General features: G+C 39.1%; 1 pseudogene; it reads left to right on the top strand.

Moving 5' to 3' along the window:
• Nucleotides 1-429: 429 nt before the first annotated feature.
• LOC119506299 lies at nt 430-1,822 on the top strand (annotated as a pseudogene).
• The last annotated feature ends 15,329 nt before the right edge of the window (nt 1,823-17,151 follow it).

Below are 17,151 nucleotides of genomic sequence, written 5' to 3'. Positions count from 1 at the left end.
CCTCTTCCCATCAAATCCATTTTCCACGGAGCAGCCAGAGTGGTCCTCACATCCCAGACTTCACTGGAGCCCTTTAGTGGTTGGCATTTCCTAAGGACAAATTCTAAACCCATGTTGTTCAGTGTTGTAGCTGCTAGCCACTTGTGGCTAATGAGCACTTGAAAGATAGTGAGGCTGAATTGAGATGCACTGTACATGTAAACTAAACACTAGATTTCAAAGATTAAGTAGGGGAAATGAACATAAATTATCTTATCAGTAATTTTTATATTGATGATATGTTGAAATAATATTTTAGATATATTGGGTTAACTATGTTATTAAAACTAATTTTAATTTTTAAAATGAATTGTTTTTAATCATTTTCTTTTTAATTTGAGAACTGGTAGGTTTACAGAAAAGTCATGTAGCTTGCGCTGTAGAATCACCATGGCGGCTGGGACCCATACACATATCCAGAAAACTGGAGTGCCTTTAAGGCCTTCATTGCTGCTCAGTACAGCAGGGCTCAGGTCCGCGTGCTCTCTGCACCACCCCACTTCCACTTTGGCCAAACCAACCGTACTCTCAAATTTCTCCACAGATGTCCTGCCGGCAAGGTTCCAGCATTTGAGGGTGACAATGGATTCTGTGTGTTTGAGAGCAATGCCATTGCCTACTATGTGAGCAGTGAGGAGCTGCGGGGAAGTACTCCAGAGGAGCTGCCCAGGTGGTGCAGTGGGTGAGATTTGCTGACAGCGACATAGTCCCCCCAGCTAGTACCTGGGTGTTCTCCATCTTGGGCATCATGCACCACAACAAGCAGGCCACAGAGAATGTGAAAGAGGAAGTGAGGCGAATTCTGGAGCTGCTGGATGCTCACTTGAAGACAAGGACTTTTCTGGTGGATGAACGTGTGACACTAGCTGACATCACTTTTGTCTGCACCCTGTTGTGGCTCTACAAATAGGTCCTTGAGCCTTCTTTTCGCCAGGCCTTCCCCAATACCAATCGCTGGTTCATCACCTGCATTAACCAACCCCAGTTCCGGGCTGTGTTGGGGGAGGAGAAAGTCTGTGAGAAGATGGCCCAGTTTGATGCTAAGAAGTTTGCAGAGAGCCAGCCTAAAAACGATAGCCCACGGAAAGAGAAAGAACCCTGGGAGGAGAAGCAGAAGCCCCAGGCTGAGCGGAAAGAGGAGAAAAAGGCGGCTGCCCCTGTTCCTGAGAAGGAGATGGATGAATGTGAGCAGGCATTGGCTGCTGAGCCAAAGGCCAAAGACCCCTTTGCTCACCTGCCCAAGAGTACCTTTTTCTTGCATGAATTTAAGCACAAGTATTTCAATGAGGACACACTTTCGGTGGCACTGCCATATTTCTGGGAGCACTTTGATAAGGACAGCTGATCCCTGCGGTATTCTTTGTACTGCTTCCCCGAGGAGCTCACCCAGACCTTCATGAGCTGCAACCTCATCACTGGAATGTTCCAGAGATTGGACAAGCTGAGGAAGAATGCCCTTGCCAGTGTCATCCTCTTTGGAACCAACAACAGCAGCTCCATTTCTGGAGTGTGGATCTTCTGAGGCCAGGAGCTTGCCTTTCCGCTGAGTCTAGATTGGCAGGTGGACTATGAGTCATACACATGTCGGAAGCTGGATCCTGACAGCGAGGAGACCCAGACGCTGGTTCGAGAGTACTTTTCCTGGGAGGGGGTCTTCTGGCACATGGGCAAAGTTTTCAATCAGGGCAAGATCTTCAAGTGAACATTTCTCGCCATCGTCTAGCTGCCTGCACCTGCCCTTCAGGGAGATGGAGGTCATTAAAGGAAACTGAGCATTGAAAAAAAAAAAGTCATGTAAAAAATACAATGGTCCCATATGCTCCCCTATTGTTGACACTTTGCATTAGTGTGTTATCTTTCTTACAAATGATGAAGGAATATTAAAACATTACTGCTAACTATAGTCCACAGTTTACATTAGGTGTATTTTTCCCATATACCACCCTATTATTAATACCTTGTAATAGTGTTGTACATTTGTTAAAATTCATGAAAGAACATTCTTATATTTGTACTATTAACTGCAGTCCATCGTCCATTACAGGGTCACTGTGTTATACAGTCCCGTGTTTTATCTTCTAACTTTCCTTCTGGTAAGATTCATGACCTAAAACTTCCCCTTTCAACACATTCACAAACACAATTCAGCACTGTTAATTACACTCGCAGTAATGTGGTAATATCACCATTACCTATTTCATTACATTTGATCAACCTAAGTAGAAATTCTGCACAAATTAAGCATCAGCTCCCCATTCCTTACCACCATTCTATCCCCTGGTAACCTATATTTGAGCTTCTAACTCTTTGAGTTTGCTTATTATATTCAGTCCATATTAGTGAAATCATACTGCATTTGTCCTTTTGTGTCTGTCTTATTTCCCTCCACGTAATGTCCTCAGGGTTCATCTATGTTGTTGCATGCATCAACATCGGAACTTCACTCTTTCTTAAAGCTGAATAATATTTCATTGTATGTATAAACCATATTTTGTTTATCCATTCATTGGTTGATGGGCACTTGAGTTGCTTCCATCTTTCAGCAGTTGTGAATAATGCCGCTATGAACATCAGTGTGCAATTGTCTGTTTGCTTCCCTGTTTTCAGTTCTGGGTATATACCTAGTAGCAGGATTGCTGGATCATATGGCAATTCTATACTTATCTTTCTGAGGAACTGTCAAACTGTCTTCCACAGCGGCTACATCATTTTACATTCCCACCAGCAGTGAATGAATATTCCTTTTTCTCTACATCCTCTCCAACATTTGTAGTTTTCTGGTTTATTTTTTTAATAGTGGCCATTTGGTGTGAATGTGAAATGATACCTCATTGTGGTTTTGATTTGCATTTCCCTAATAGCTAGTGTTGTTGAGCATCTTTTCATATGCATTTTAGCCATTTGCATATCCTCTTTGGAAAAATGTCTATTCAAATCTTTTGCCAATTTTTAAATTGTGTTGTCTGTCTTTTTATTGTTGAGTTGTAGGATTTCTTTATATATTCTGGATATTAAATCCTTATTGAATATGTGGTTTTCAAATATTTTCTTACATTGAGTAGGTTGCCTTTTCACTTTCTTTACAAAGTCCTTTGAAGCAAAAATATTTTTAATTTTGAGGAGGTCCTATTTATTTTTTTCTTTCATTGCTCATGCTTCAGGTGTAAAGTCTAAGAAACCACTGCCTACCACAAAATCTTGAAGATGCTTCTCTGTATTTTCTTCTGGGAATTTTATGGTCCTTGTTCTTATGTTTAGGTAGTTGATCCATTTGGAGTTAATTTTTTAATAAGAGGTGAGATAGGGGTCCTCTTTCATTCTTTTTGGAGATGGATACTCTGTTCTTCCAGCGCTATGTATTGAAGAAACTATTCTTTTCCTATTGAGTGGACTGGCAGCCTTGTCATATATCAGTTGGCCAGAGATGAGAGGGTCTATTTCTGAACTGACAATTCGATTCCATTGGTTTATGAATCTATCCTTGTGCTAGTACCATGCAGTTTTGACTGCTGTAGCTTTGTAATATACTTTAAAGTCAGGAAGTGTGAGTCCTGTATATTCTTTGTCTCTTATAACAGTTTTGCATTTAAAGTCTATTTTGCATAATATTAGTATAGCTACCTCAGCTCTTTTTTGGTTATTATTTGCATAGAATATCTTTTTTTAACTTTCCCTTTCAACCTATTTGTGTCTTTGGGTTTAGGATGAGTCTCTCATAGACAGCATATAGTTGGAACATACTTCTTTATTTGTTCCGGTTTTCTAATGCTGCTGGAATGCAAGACACCAGAAATGAATTGGCTTTTATAAAATGGGGTTTATTTGGTTACAAAGTTACAGTCTTAAGGCCATAAAGTGTCCAAGGTAACACATCAACAATTGGGTACTTTCACTGGAGGATGGCAAATGGTGTCCAGAAAACCTCTGTTAGCTGGGAAGGCACATGGCTGGTTTGTGCTCCAAGTTCTGGTTTCAAAATGGCTTTCTCCCAGGACGTTCCTCTCTAGGCCTCAGCTCCTCTTCAAAATGTCATTCTCAGTTGCTCTTCGGGTGTTTGTCCTCTCTTAGCTTCTCCAGAGCAAGAGTCTGCTTTCAATGGCCATCTACAAACTGTCTCTCTTCTTCAGCTCTTCTCTCAGCTCCTGTGCATTCTTCGAAGTGTCCCTCTTGGCTGTAGCTAGCTCGCTCCTTCTGTCTGAGCTTATATAGTGCTCCAGTAAATTAATCAAGGCCCACACTGAATGGGCAGGGCCACACCTCCATGGAAAATATCTAATCAGAGTTATCACCTATGATTGGGTGGGTCACATCTCCATGAAAACACTCAATCAAAGAATTACAATCTAATCAACACTAATACGTCTGTGCACACAAGATTGCATCAAAGATAATGGCATTTGGGGGAACATAATGCATTCAAACTCGCACATTATTTATTCTGCCAATCTGTTTTTTTTTTTTTTATCATTACAGTTTATGTATTTTAGATCCTGTAGGAAGTAAATAGTGGAGTTATAAATCAACCATACAGTAATATTGGTCTTTACATTTACCATGTGATCTTTACTGGAAATCTTTGTTTCTTCATGTGGTTTCAGTCAATTGTTTAGTGTCCCTTCCTTTCAGTCTGCTTAGGACTGATCTACTGGTGATGAAGTTCCTCAGCTTTTGATTGTCCGGGAATGTTTTCATCTCCCCCCCATTTTTATCCTTCAGGTGTTTGTGAATTCTCCAAGTCTCTGATGGCTATTGACTTCTATTTGTATTCTGTTGTGGGCAGAGAATGTTCTTTGAACAAATTCATTTTTATATTTTTTATTTTATTGAGGCTTGTTTTTATGTCCCCGCATACAGTCCATTCTGGAGAAAGATCCATGATCACTAGTGAAGAACGTGTGTCCCAGTGACCTGGGATGTAATATTCTATATATGTCTGTTATATGACTGAGGAGTTTAATCTATCAGCCTTCAATGTTATTACTGTAAAAGCAGTATTTACTTCAGCCATTTTATCCTTTGGTTGTAACATGTCATATTTAATTTTTGTCTCTCTTTCTACTGTTTTACTTATCCTTATTGATAATCTTCTTTCTATACTCTTCTCCAAGCCTCTCTCTCCTGTCTTTTGCTTTTAGCCTGTAGAACTTTTTAGTTACTTACCTTTTAGAATTCTTTTTAGTATTTCTTGTTGGGCAGATCTCTTGTTGATAAACTCTCTCAGTTTCTTTTAATCTGTGACTCTTTTAAATGCCTCTCATTTTTGAAGGACAGTTTTTCCAGATAAAGAGTTCTTGGCTGGCAGCTTTTCTCTCTCAGTTTCTTAAATATATCGTACCACCACCTTTTTGCCTCCATGGTTTCTTATGCAGAATCAGCACTTAGTCCTATTGCAGTTTCCTTGTATGTGATGAATTGCTTTTCTCTTGCTGTTTTGAGTATTCTCTCCTGTCTTCGGCATTTGACATCCTGAATAGTACATGTCTCGGAGTAGGTCTATTAGGATTTATTCTCTTTGGAGTATTTTGCACTTCTTGGATGTGTATATTAATGTCCTTCATAAGAGTTGGGAAAATTTTTGGCCATTATTTCCTTAAATATTCTTCTGCCCCTTTTCTCTTCTCTTCTCCTTCTGGGACACCCACGGCACATATATTTGTGTACTTTATGCTGTCACTCAAATCCCTGAGACCTTGCTCAATTTTTTCTATTCTTTATTCTATCTGTTATTCTGTCTGTAAGATTTCGATTGTTCTGTCTTCTAGTTCACTGATTCTTTCTTCTGCCTGCTCAAATTTGCTGTGGTATGCCCCTGAAGTGTTTTTAATATCTTGTATTGTGCCTTTCAGTCCCATAATTTCTGTTATGTTTCTTTTTATACTTTCAAATTCGTCTTTATGCTCACCCAGTATCTTCTTAATATCCTTTATCTCTTTAACCATAGTTTTCTTCATCTCCTTGAATTGATTTAGGAAATTTGTTTGAACACCTTTGTTCAAATTGTTCTAAATTCCATGTCTCCTCTGAAGTTGTAATTTGTTCCTTTGACTGGGCCATATCTTCCTGTTTCTTAATATGGCTTGCAAATTTTTTCTGATGTGTCGGCATATGATTATCTTGATGCATTTACTCTGAAGTTCACTTTTTCTCTCTTGCCTAGGGTTTTATTATTGATGGGCTTTGTGTTAAGGCTTTTCTTTGACACTTGGTTCAACTTATTCCAGATCTTTAGAGTTGCTTTTGTTTAATTGATCAGATTTTTTTTTACCTCTTCTTCATCTGATTCTTTCCTTAGATATGTGATATGCTTTTTAAGATTGCACTATTTGTGCAAATATTTCATCTCCAGGAGAAAGCTTTCTTTCCTCTGTTCCTTTTCTGAGAATCTTGATTTGTTTTTTGTTTTTGTTTTTGTTTTGTTTCTATAGGGTTTATTGCACTCCTTTTTTTTGTCTCTAGCTATCTTTGCCTAGAGGGCAAACTTTGTGAGGAGGATCACCCCACGGAGGACTTTCCCAAGGCAATATTTCCCAGCCAAAACAGAGCCAGGGACCCATGAAGGGGGAGCACAGACAATTTCCAAAGGGCCCTGGGAAAAGAGTCAGGAAAGATGCCCAAAAGCCTTACTGATGACTCCCCTAAGCTGCACTTTCCTCGCCTGCCCAGTAGATGGTGCCCTTCAGCAAACTTTCTCCACAGCCCTAAGGAGCTGGGCATCTTTAAACTTCCACCAACTCCGCCCTGTTGGGGGCAGGGTTGAAACAATAGCTGAGCCTGGTCCCTGTCTGGGTGGTCTGAAACAGCATCTCAGAGCTGGGACCTGGAAATCCGAATTTGCTGATCAAAAACTGTGATCAGTGCTTAGCTGTACCCCCACTCTCTACCCCTTGTTCTTGGGTAAGAAGACATCCATGTCCCTCTCCATCTGCAGCAGCCAACCAGGAACTGGACCCTGAGTTAGCCCACCTTGATGGTGTGGGATGGGCACTGGAAGCTGCCATAGAGTGAGCTACTCATGGTACTATACTGCAGTTTCTCAGCCTCTTCCTCCTGCTCTTCTCTGAATGCTTTACTGTGCTCCCCTATCCTCCAGAGTCTCAGAACAGTTGTTTCAGACAGTTCCTGCCTGTCCACTAGCTGTTTTGGAGGATGAGTGAAATCTGTACCTAGTAACTTACTCCACCATCTTTCCTGCTCAGGTGTTTCTTTTTGCTTTGTAAAATGTGTCTACTACAGGATTTAAAATTGCATGTGTGATTTGCATTATATATACTTTGGATAGCGTTGATGTAAAATCTAGCATGGGTTGCTTCCATTTTGCTCCATTCCCCCCTTGAATTTCCTTTAATCTCTTGAATTTATCTCACTAACTCTTACTCATCTTTTAGTTCACATACTAGATATTACTAGCTCTAAAAAGTTTTCCTTGACTTCCTGTATCTGGATTAGCTACTCCTCTTATGGTTCCAATTGAATACTTAGAATACTCTCTATACTTCCTCCTCTAAAATACTTTATGTGCCACTTTGGATTTGCTTTTTTTAAAAAATATTATTATCTATTTATTCCTTTAAATTTTAATCTCCATTAAGGTTAGGGCCATGTCTGTCTTGTGTACCTTTGTAGGTTTGTGTAGAAACTCAGTGAATGTTTGTTGAGTGAACCTAGACATCTTATTAAATGGGAAAGGGAATCAAGGTCCAGAGAGAAGAGATTTCTTTACCTAAGGTCATGCAGTGAATTCATGGCAGAACCATGAATTGGGCCAATGTCATCCATCAGGGACAAAAGTTTCCTACTTTAAATAATGTGTCATTGGGAGAATGTTACAAGATACAATGGCCAGGGATTTGTGCTGGTTAGTATGGTTCTGCCCAACAGGGTGATAAAAGAACTAATCATCTTATACAGACGTAACTGTGATTCCAAGCCTGCTTGTGGCTGCAACACTCACCAGACTGAAGACTTCTGTTCTCCAGCAACTATGACAAAAAATTTACTTGTGGCATTGTCAGGTGGGGGATGCATTGGGACAGGGAAAAGAAATGACAAGATCATGGAGATATGCACTATAAATAGGAGGAACATATATATTGAACAAGCTGACTCAGGGCTTTGATGTGCTGCAGCAAAATTGTCCACCTGGATTAAGAAACAGAGGTCATTTCTTGAGATACTGGCATTTCTTGAGATACTGGCATTTCTTGAGATACAAGCATTCCTCATTTTGACATGTTTCTGAATAGATCAAAATGAGAAGAGCAAATTTTAGTCATGAAGCCTCCAGAGTTCCAGTATCATCTTTTGCCATACTTGCAACAGAGGAAAAATCCTTTGTGGTCCTAGCAATATGTAGCTTAGTGCAATTGCAAAATTATACCATGTCATCATCTCATAGATCATTTTGGAAAAAAATGATATAAGGCTATATCTGTCTGTTTTCTGTAGCATTATCTACTATAATTGCCTTACTTTTTTTCCTAATAACATTTATAAGTTCAATGCAGTAAATTTGACAGACAAGAAAGCACAAAGAAAGAAAACTCCCCCCATAATTCTACCATCAAAAATAATCCAACTACTTAAATGACTTGTATTTTCAATACTTTTCATGTTTTTTTACTTACATAGTTTTATAAAAATAGGATATTGTGAATACAATTTAATAGTCTTTTTCTTCTTAGATATATGTCATGAACATTTCCTATGTCAACAAATACTCTTTAATAATATGATTTTTATTGCTTGCTCAGTATTCCAACATATTTAAATCCCCCCAACAATCCTCTATTACTGGACATTTAAATTGTTGCTAATTTTTCTCTGTTGTAAATCATGCTATAGGTAATTTCCTTACACATGTATTTCTGATTATTTCCAAAGGATAAATTTGTAGACGTGAAATTTCTTACTAAAGATAACACACATTTTAAAGGATTTTGGTATTTATTCTTAGTTAGCTTCCTAAAAGTTTTAGCCCAGACTGATTTTCAGAGTTTCTAAGTGTTCTATGTATGTAAGTTCTCATGTTTGGAAGTTGTACCAATTGCCATCTAACATGAAGTTTGGTTTTGATAATACAACCAGAGGGATGGGATTCCAAAGAATGTCAAAATGAGATCTAGACTCCAACTTGTATTGATGTGCATCCAACCATGTCTAGAGCCTTAAAAGTGACATTTTCCAAAATACTTCATGAGAAAGAGTTCTGTGTTCAGGTAGGCTTGGGCCAAGTTGCATCCTCCATCTCTATGCAAATTTTGAAAAAGTCCAGCAGTAAATTTGAGCAGGGTCAACTCTGTTTAGGTCAGTGCTTTTTTTCCCAGTGTTATTTGGCCACCAAACTTTAAAAACGGATATCCAAACCTACAGATATTCCAAGGTATGCACTCAGAGAAACACTGCTCTAAGTAAGGTCAAGGCAGTACACTATAAGGGCTGTATATGATTTTGTTTTAAGACTATGTACTTGACCACAGATGGTTGAACCAGATGAGTTTGAATTCTTTGATCCTGGTCATGTGACAAAGCCAAAGGCCTCTGTGACACCAAGGCCTGTGGAGTGCTGCAGTGAGTCAAGGCCATTATCAGGAGAGCAGAGACTAGAAATAAGGCTTTACCCAAAAAGCTCTGTTCTTCCCACTCCCACCCCCCACAAAAACAGGTTTGCTTATCGCTGCAATTGCAGATCTGGGATTCATCTACATCTCATCCTCATGGGTATGAGTGGAAAGTCTTTATTGTTACTGTTTAATTTATGAACCTAACTATTTAAAGGCTTAGTGAATAAGTAATAAGTATGTGTTAAAAACCTCTCTTAAGCTGCTTTCTTGGAACCAAAGAAGTCAATTTGATTTTAAAAAATCAAACAAATTGTTTGGTTCCCTCTGTTTATGTTTCTCAAATATCAGAATTTTGAATACCACCATTGTATTATTTTACTGTGTTATTTATCTAGTGTTTTTCTTTAAATTGACTCAAGTTTTTCCTTATATGTCTTCTCCAGCTGTCCTCAGCAGAACACATCTGCAAAACTACAAATTAGATGGTTTTATATATATTTTTAATACATATTAAAATAAACACATAATTATTAAAATAAAAATAGTGTTTGCTTATGGACCATCTAAAATTATTTCCCGTCTTGGACCAGCAAACTTTTTCTATAATGAGCCAAATAATGAATGTTTTAGGGTTTGCAGGCCGTGTGGTTTCTGTCACAAATATTCAATTGTGGCTGCAGGGCAAAAATAGCCATGGACAACATGTAAATGAATGGGCCTGGCTTTATTTCAACAAAACTTTTATTTACAAAGACAGGCAGCAGGCTGCATTTGTTAATTAGCCAGTCCTTACTCGAGATAAAACAAAAAGCTGATTGAATTTTTCACTTTCTAGATAATTATATTTGTTCATTTTAGGCACCGTCTGAATGCAGTGATGTGGGTAGTAACTGGACAGGAAAACCTCTTACTTGTTTTCCACCTCTATTTTCTGACATAGCCCCAATTTCAAAGCCAGGTGTTCCAAATCTGGGGTTAGATTCATCACTCTGAATCTCTTACAAGCAATATTAAAATAAAAATGCAGAGCCAGACTTCTTAGCAATGGATGGACACTGTAAGACAATTGACTAACTAACCTCCCCTTCATCTTCTTATTGAACTTTACAGGAAAGCTCTGCTCAGTGACTTTACCCTCTCAAAATTATTCTTCATGGGAGGAAAAAAAGAAAAACTGCAAGCAAACTGTGTTCCTAAATTACTGACATTAAAATTTTAAATGTTGATTAACAGACACTCTTATCTGAGAGAATCAAGTTTGCCATTAGTTCTCAATCTCACTGAATCTAAGCCTCTACATCTTTTGTTTGACCTAAGTTGTTCCAAGGTTTACTCAAGTGGACTCAAAGTTTATAAGTGAGAACCTTCCTCAGCACTAGAGAAAGAAAGGCCCAGTTTTGTGCTTTGGGTCACATCATTGTCCTTTGTAGGCAGGAAGAATATATGTTCTTGTATAAATATGGAAGCTTGTTATTATGATAAGCCTATCTCCACTCGCTGCTTGCAGTTTTCCATTTTAGAGATTCACAAAAAAAACTACACATCTGAATAGCATTTTTCATGTTTCTAAGCTTTTCCAACTTTATGGTACCATTAAAGCCTCACAGTATTTTTGGGAGCTTGGTATTATTATCCTCATTTAAAAGTGAGGAATCAGAGGTTAAACCTGCAGCTGAACTGCTAGCGACAGCATAGGGAGCGTCCTGGAGCAATGCTAGCCAATTCCCACCAGCCTAGAACTGAATTGCAAAGTGCTCCCTGAGGTGGCCCTTTCCCACTCTGCTCTGCCACACTTTGTTCATCATCACCATCCCAGGTCATACTCCTAACCCCAGTCAGTCCTCCCTTTCCCATGGCTGACCCCATGGGGTCCATTCAAGGGAGCTAGGCTGGGTCAAGGTAAATCCAGCTCGAACTGACACGCAACTCAGGCTAACTTGACGACTAGTGACATAAACTCACATCTCCTAATTCTATGTCCAGTATTTTTCCACAGATGGTAACTGCTTCTGAGATAAAGTGGAACTTAAGAACTAGACTAATATTGGCTTTCAGTTCCAAAGGGTAATTTAGAGAAGCAGAATGGGAAATTGTAAACAGCATACATTCATGGCTCATTTTTTTTCATTTGCAAAACATCTGAATAGATTCACCCAGAATCCAAGAATATTAGAAATGTAAAACACCTTGAATATCACCTACTTCACTCCCTTATTTGATGGAAACATAGGAGAAAAAAAGAAGACAAAAATTCACCCAAGATAATGATTAAATGATAATAATATAACAATTGTCATTTCTTTAATACCAAGTGCCAGGCACATGTTTTAAACACATGAGGTAGTTGTATTGTTACTCCTGCTTACAAATAGTTTGACTGAGACTTTGGGAGAAAAATGGACTTGCCTGAGGTCACAGGTGCACAGGTGGTGGAGCAGGGCTTGGGTCTGGGTCAGGAGACTCCAGAGAGCTCTCCTGGCAGCAGCATAGCTCTTCTCAAAAGCAAAGCCCAATGATGTGCTAAGGACTTCATCCTATGATGCGAAGGACCCTTCATCTCTGTGGTCTTCCTCCCCAGAATCCAGAACTTCACTGTGGTGGTTTAATACTGCATATACCCCAGAAAAGCATGTACTTAAATCTGGTCCATTTCTGTGGGTGTGGACCCATTGTAAGTAGGATCTTTCAATGAGGCAACTTCAGTTAAAGTGTGACCCTCATCATTCAAGATGGGTCTTAATCCTCTTACTGGAGTCCTTTATAAGAGAATTAAATTCAGAAAAAGAGAGAAAAGCCATGGAAGCAAGAAGCTAAAAACAACAAAACCTGGAAGAGGAGGGAGAGACCAACAGATGCCACCATGTGCCTTGCTATATGACAGAGGAGTCCAGAATTGCTGGCAGCTGGTCTTCAGGAAGAAAGCATCACAGTGATGATGCCTTGATTTAGACATTTTCATGGCCCCAAAACTGTAAGCTTGTAAGCTAATAAATTCCCATTGTTAAAAACAAACACATTTCATGATGTCTTTCTATCAGCAAACTAGCAAACTAAAACAATAATCATGGAAAAACACTAGACAAACCCAAATTGAGGGATATTCTATAAAATATCTGGTCAGTATTCCTCAAAACTGTCAAGGTCATCAAAAAAAAAAAAAAAAAGGGCCGACTGACGTTCTGAGAAACTGTCACTAACCAAAGGAGGTTAAGAAGACATGATGACTAAATGTAATGTGATAGGATCCTGGAAAAGAAAAAAGATGATAGAGAAAACTAGTGAAATCCAAATAAAATGCAGAGTTTCATTCTTCTTAATGTATCAATGATAATTCCTTAGCTCTGACAACTGTACTATAGCAATATAAGATGCTAACCATAAGGGAGGCATATATGGGAATTCATTACTATCTTTACTCTGCTAATCTAAAACTATTCTAAAATTTAAAATTTTATTTAAAAGAAGAAAGCAAAGACCAACCTTGGAACAACTTAGGTCAAACAAAAGGTGGAAAAGGGCCTAGATTCAATGAGATTGAGAACTAATGGCAAACTTGATTCTCTCAAATAAGAGCCTCTGTCAAGTAACATTTTAAATTTTAATGTCAATAATTTAGGAGCACAGTTTGCTTGCAGTTTTTCGTTTTTCCTCCCAAGAAGAATAATTTTGAGAGGGTAAAATTACTGAGTTTGATCTTCGTAGGAATCACTGGCATGTATTTGTATAAGGGAAGGATACTATGAGGGGTACAGTCTGTGAGAAACCAAGTAAAGTTCACCATGATGTTGAGGAGAAGTGGTCTTGTGGAGAGCATTTGAATCCAAGCTTAGCAGATGAGAAGTAAGAAGCCTATGGCCATGGGGCTTATGGAAATAGTGGCAGGGAGTAAAGTTGCAGATATACTTCCATTGATAGACATTTATGGAAAAGCAACTATGTGTCAGGCCCTATTCCAAGTACTTCCAGAAGAATAAAAAGGTGAGCTAGATGTCACTTTCCCTCAGGCAACTTAATTTTGATGGATGGGGAGGGGGTGTGGAGTAAGTAAAAGTGCTTTCGTGAAACTTTAATGTGTACTGTTGTTTGGTTTTCCTTTGTTTTCAAAATTAGAAGGGAAACTTGCTTTCTGCCTTTGGAGAATTCTCCATATTGGCTCCTGATTGAATGCAAATTTTGTTCTTTATTAGAATAACATCTCTGGCTCTTGAAAAAGAATGACAGAGAGCCACAGGGAAACTTTTTCTCAAGCATTTCCTCTTCAGGAGCTTTGACACTCTAACACTGTAGATCTTGAACATGGTCCCAGATTCGAATAACATGGGGAGTTTAAAAAATCAATGCCTAGGGCTCATCCCCATAGGTGTTAATTTAACTGGTCATGAGTGGGGCCAAGTTGCTGGCATTTTTTAAAGCTCCCAGGGTGATTCAAACGTTAGGCCAGGATTTAAATACCACTTGGCCAGCATTTTTCCCAGAGTTATTGAGTGCATTAGGAAGGAAAAAGAGTGGTTGCCAGGGGGGTGGATAAAGTGGGCCTCTGCAAGAGGGGCTGTCACTGGCCCCATGCACGTGCAGATTCTTTTAATTCAAGGAAACAACCAGGAGAGAAGACACAGAGGGCTGGAGTTGGGGTGCATAACAGCTGCCAATCTCCCCTTTCCTCATCAAGTGGCGTTTTCCAATCAGCATTAGGGGATCAGCTTGCCTCTAATTATCAGCACATCCTTTGTTCAGCAAATTCTTGGCTTCTCCCACTTTTTATCCCTGGAATATTTCTGAGCACTTGTTTAGAGTCAGCCTCACACCTAAGTGGACACTTTTCAGTTATGCACCTAAAAGTTGTACGAACATCTAGCCACGTCAGCTAGAAAGCAGGCTGACTTCTTGCATCTAAAATGGATATTGACTAGAAAAGAAGCAGGCAGGGGGCAGAAAAAAAACAAAAGTAAGAAAAATGGCTGACTCAGGCCAACCTCAATGCATATGGTATGAAATAACATCATTAAGAGAGTTTGGCCAGGGGTTGGAATTATGCAAGAGCCTCTTTCAGCAAAACATAAGATGTTTGGGAAAATTGCTCTGGAAACCTCTGTATAAATTCTATTACAAGGTTAAGAAGAACTGGAGGTCACCTAAGAAGGTACATATAATACTTTAGAATACTTAAAATAGACATTCTAATTACTATGAAGAAATGAAAATTATATTTTTTGAGACTTCAATGAACTGATAACCCCAAACCTTTTGAACTTTCAAATCCTAGCTTCACCCCTTTGAGTGAGCTTCTTTTAGCCTCAGCTTATTTCATCTGCAAAAGGGGTTAACTAGAGGACTGTGGGAAGATGGCAGAGTAGGAAGCTCCAGGAAGGTGAAGTCCCTTCACCCATACAAATATTGAACTGGCAGGAACTGTCTAAATCAACTATTTTTGTAATTCTGGAAAGTAGTAAAACACTGTGCAGTATCCAGAGAAGAACTGGAGGAAGAAGCTGATAAGTTGCAAAATATATTGGTGAATTTCACCCTTGTGCAGTGGCTACCATCTCCCATGCCCCACCCACACAGCAAGCAGCAGTTAGTGACTATGCCCAGGTTCCTGGTGCAGCTTACTGGTGCCAGGGTGAGCTGTAAGGACTAAGGCCTCCAAATCCAAGGTTATGTGGTCTGATCACTGTTGTGGATCAGCTACTTCAGATAGCTGGGGGCTGGCTCTGAGGCAAAAGCAGAAGAGTCTTAAAGAAATGGTACCTATTTTTTCTTCTCTTTTCTCTTTCCATTCCTCATTTGGGAGCAAAATTAGTTTATATAAGTCACAGATTGACATATCCATCCCTCAACAACAGTAACAACAACAACAACAAAAATATCTAACAATCCCAGAGGAGAAATCCCAGAGGGAGAACTAGATTTCCAGGGTTATAATAACATAATACTCAGAATGTCCAGTTCTCAACAAAAATTTACAAAACACACAAAGAAACAGGAAAATATAACCCATTCACAGGAAAAAAAGAATTTGCCTGAAACCATCCCTGAGGAAGTTCATACTTTCTAACTATTAGTGAAAGACCTTAAATCAACTGTCTTCAATTTGTTCAATGAGCTAAAGGAAATCATCTATAAAGAACTAAAAAAAAGTAGGGAAATGTTGTTTGAACAAAATAGAGGATATTATCAAAAGGAACCAAACAGAAATTTTGGAGTTTCAAAGTACAGTAATTGAATAAATGAAAAACTCATGAGATGGATTCAACAGCAGATTTGGACAGGCAGAAGAAAGAATCAGAAAACTTGAAGACAAGACAAGACCATAGAAATTATCAAGTGTGAGAAGCAGAAAGAAAAAAAAAAATGAAGAAAAACAGATGGATAAGAGAGAAAAAGAAAGGGGCAGAAAAAGTATTTGAAGAAATAATGGTTTAAAAGTTCCCCAATCTGATGAAAGATATGAATATACACATCCAGGAAGCTCAAAAACTCCAAGCAGAATAGCCTCTAAGAGATCTACACCAAGACATATCATAGTGAAATTTTCAAAACCCAAAGACACAGAGGATGTTGAAAGCAGCACGAGAGAAATGACTTGTCATATAAATGGGATTTCCTATAGGTTTGCAGCAGATTTCTCATTATAAACCAGAGAGGTGGAAGAGAGTGGGATGACATATTTAATGTCCTTAAAGAAAAAAACTGTCAAACAAGAATTCTATATCTGGCAAAATTATCTTTCACAAATGTAGGAGAAATTAAGATATTTCTAGATAAACAAAAGCTAAAAAATTCATTACCAGAAGACCACCCTACAAGAAATGCCAAAGGGAGTCTTTTGGGCTAAAATGAAAGGACTAGACAGTAATTCAAAATGATAAGAGAGGAGAACCTAAGATGGCAGCTAGGAGACACAGGGCAAAAAATCACCTCCATGAAAAATAATAGATGAAAGTCAGAAAGTGACCCAGAACACAAGTTCCAGCGATGCACTGGCTGAACAAGGTCTGCTAAACTCACAGGACTGTGCACTTAGTGAAACCGGGAGTCTGCATTCTGAAGCGAGTGAGTAAGCCACTGAATATCAGGTAGCCACACTGTGGTGTGGGGAAACTGAGGGTTGGTGTTTGCAGGCAGACTAGTTCTTTTTTAAAAAAAACCCAAAGCGGCTTAAGATATGGCAGCAAGAACTGCACAGTGAAGCATAGCAGGAACAGGCTGTGCAAACTCCTCAATATCTGGCTTGGAAGATAGACTTTCGTGCACCCGCTGATATTGTCTTGGAGCGAGAAAGGCAGAGGTGAGCCAAAAGGGGAAAAAACCACACTCCTTGCAGCCATCTTCCCAGCAGGCTGGGAACACTCCTGCCTGGCACCAGAGCCACAGCCCAGAGCCATGCCAAAAAACCCAGTGTGACAGGAAGTTTTTCCAGCAACACATGTACATGCCACAATATCGAGCATGGACAATAGCCTTTCTTGCACCTGCAGCTAATCGTCCCAGAGCTGGGAAGGCAGAGCTGTGTGAAAAGGGGGAAGAAAAAATAACACGCCCCATTCAGCCA

This window comes from Choloepus didactylus, chromosome 11 (genome assembly GCF_015220235.1).
Source record: "Choloepus didactylus isolate mChoDid1 chromosome 11, mChoDid1.pri, whole genome shotgun sequence".
NCBI classification, from domain to species: domain Eukaryota; kingdom Metazoa; phylum Chordata; class Mammalia; order Pilosa; family Megalonychidae; genus Choloepus; species Choloepus didactylus.
The sequence above is the reverse complement of the archived record's forward strand: the minus strand, read 5'-3'. Positions and strand labels throughout refer to the sequence as shown.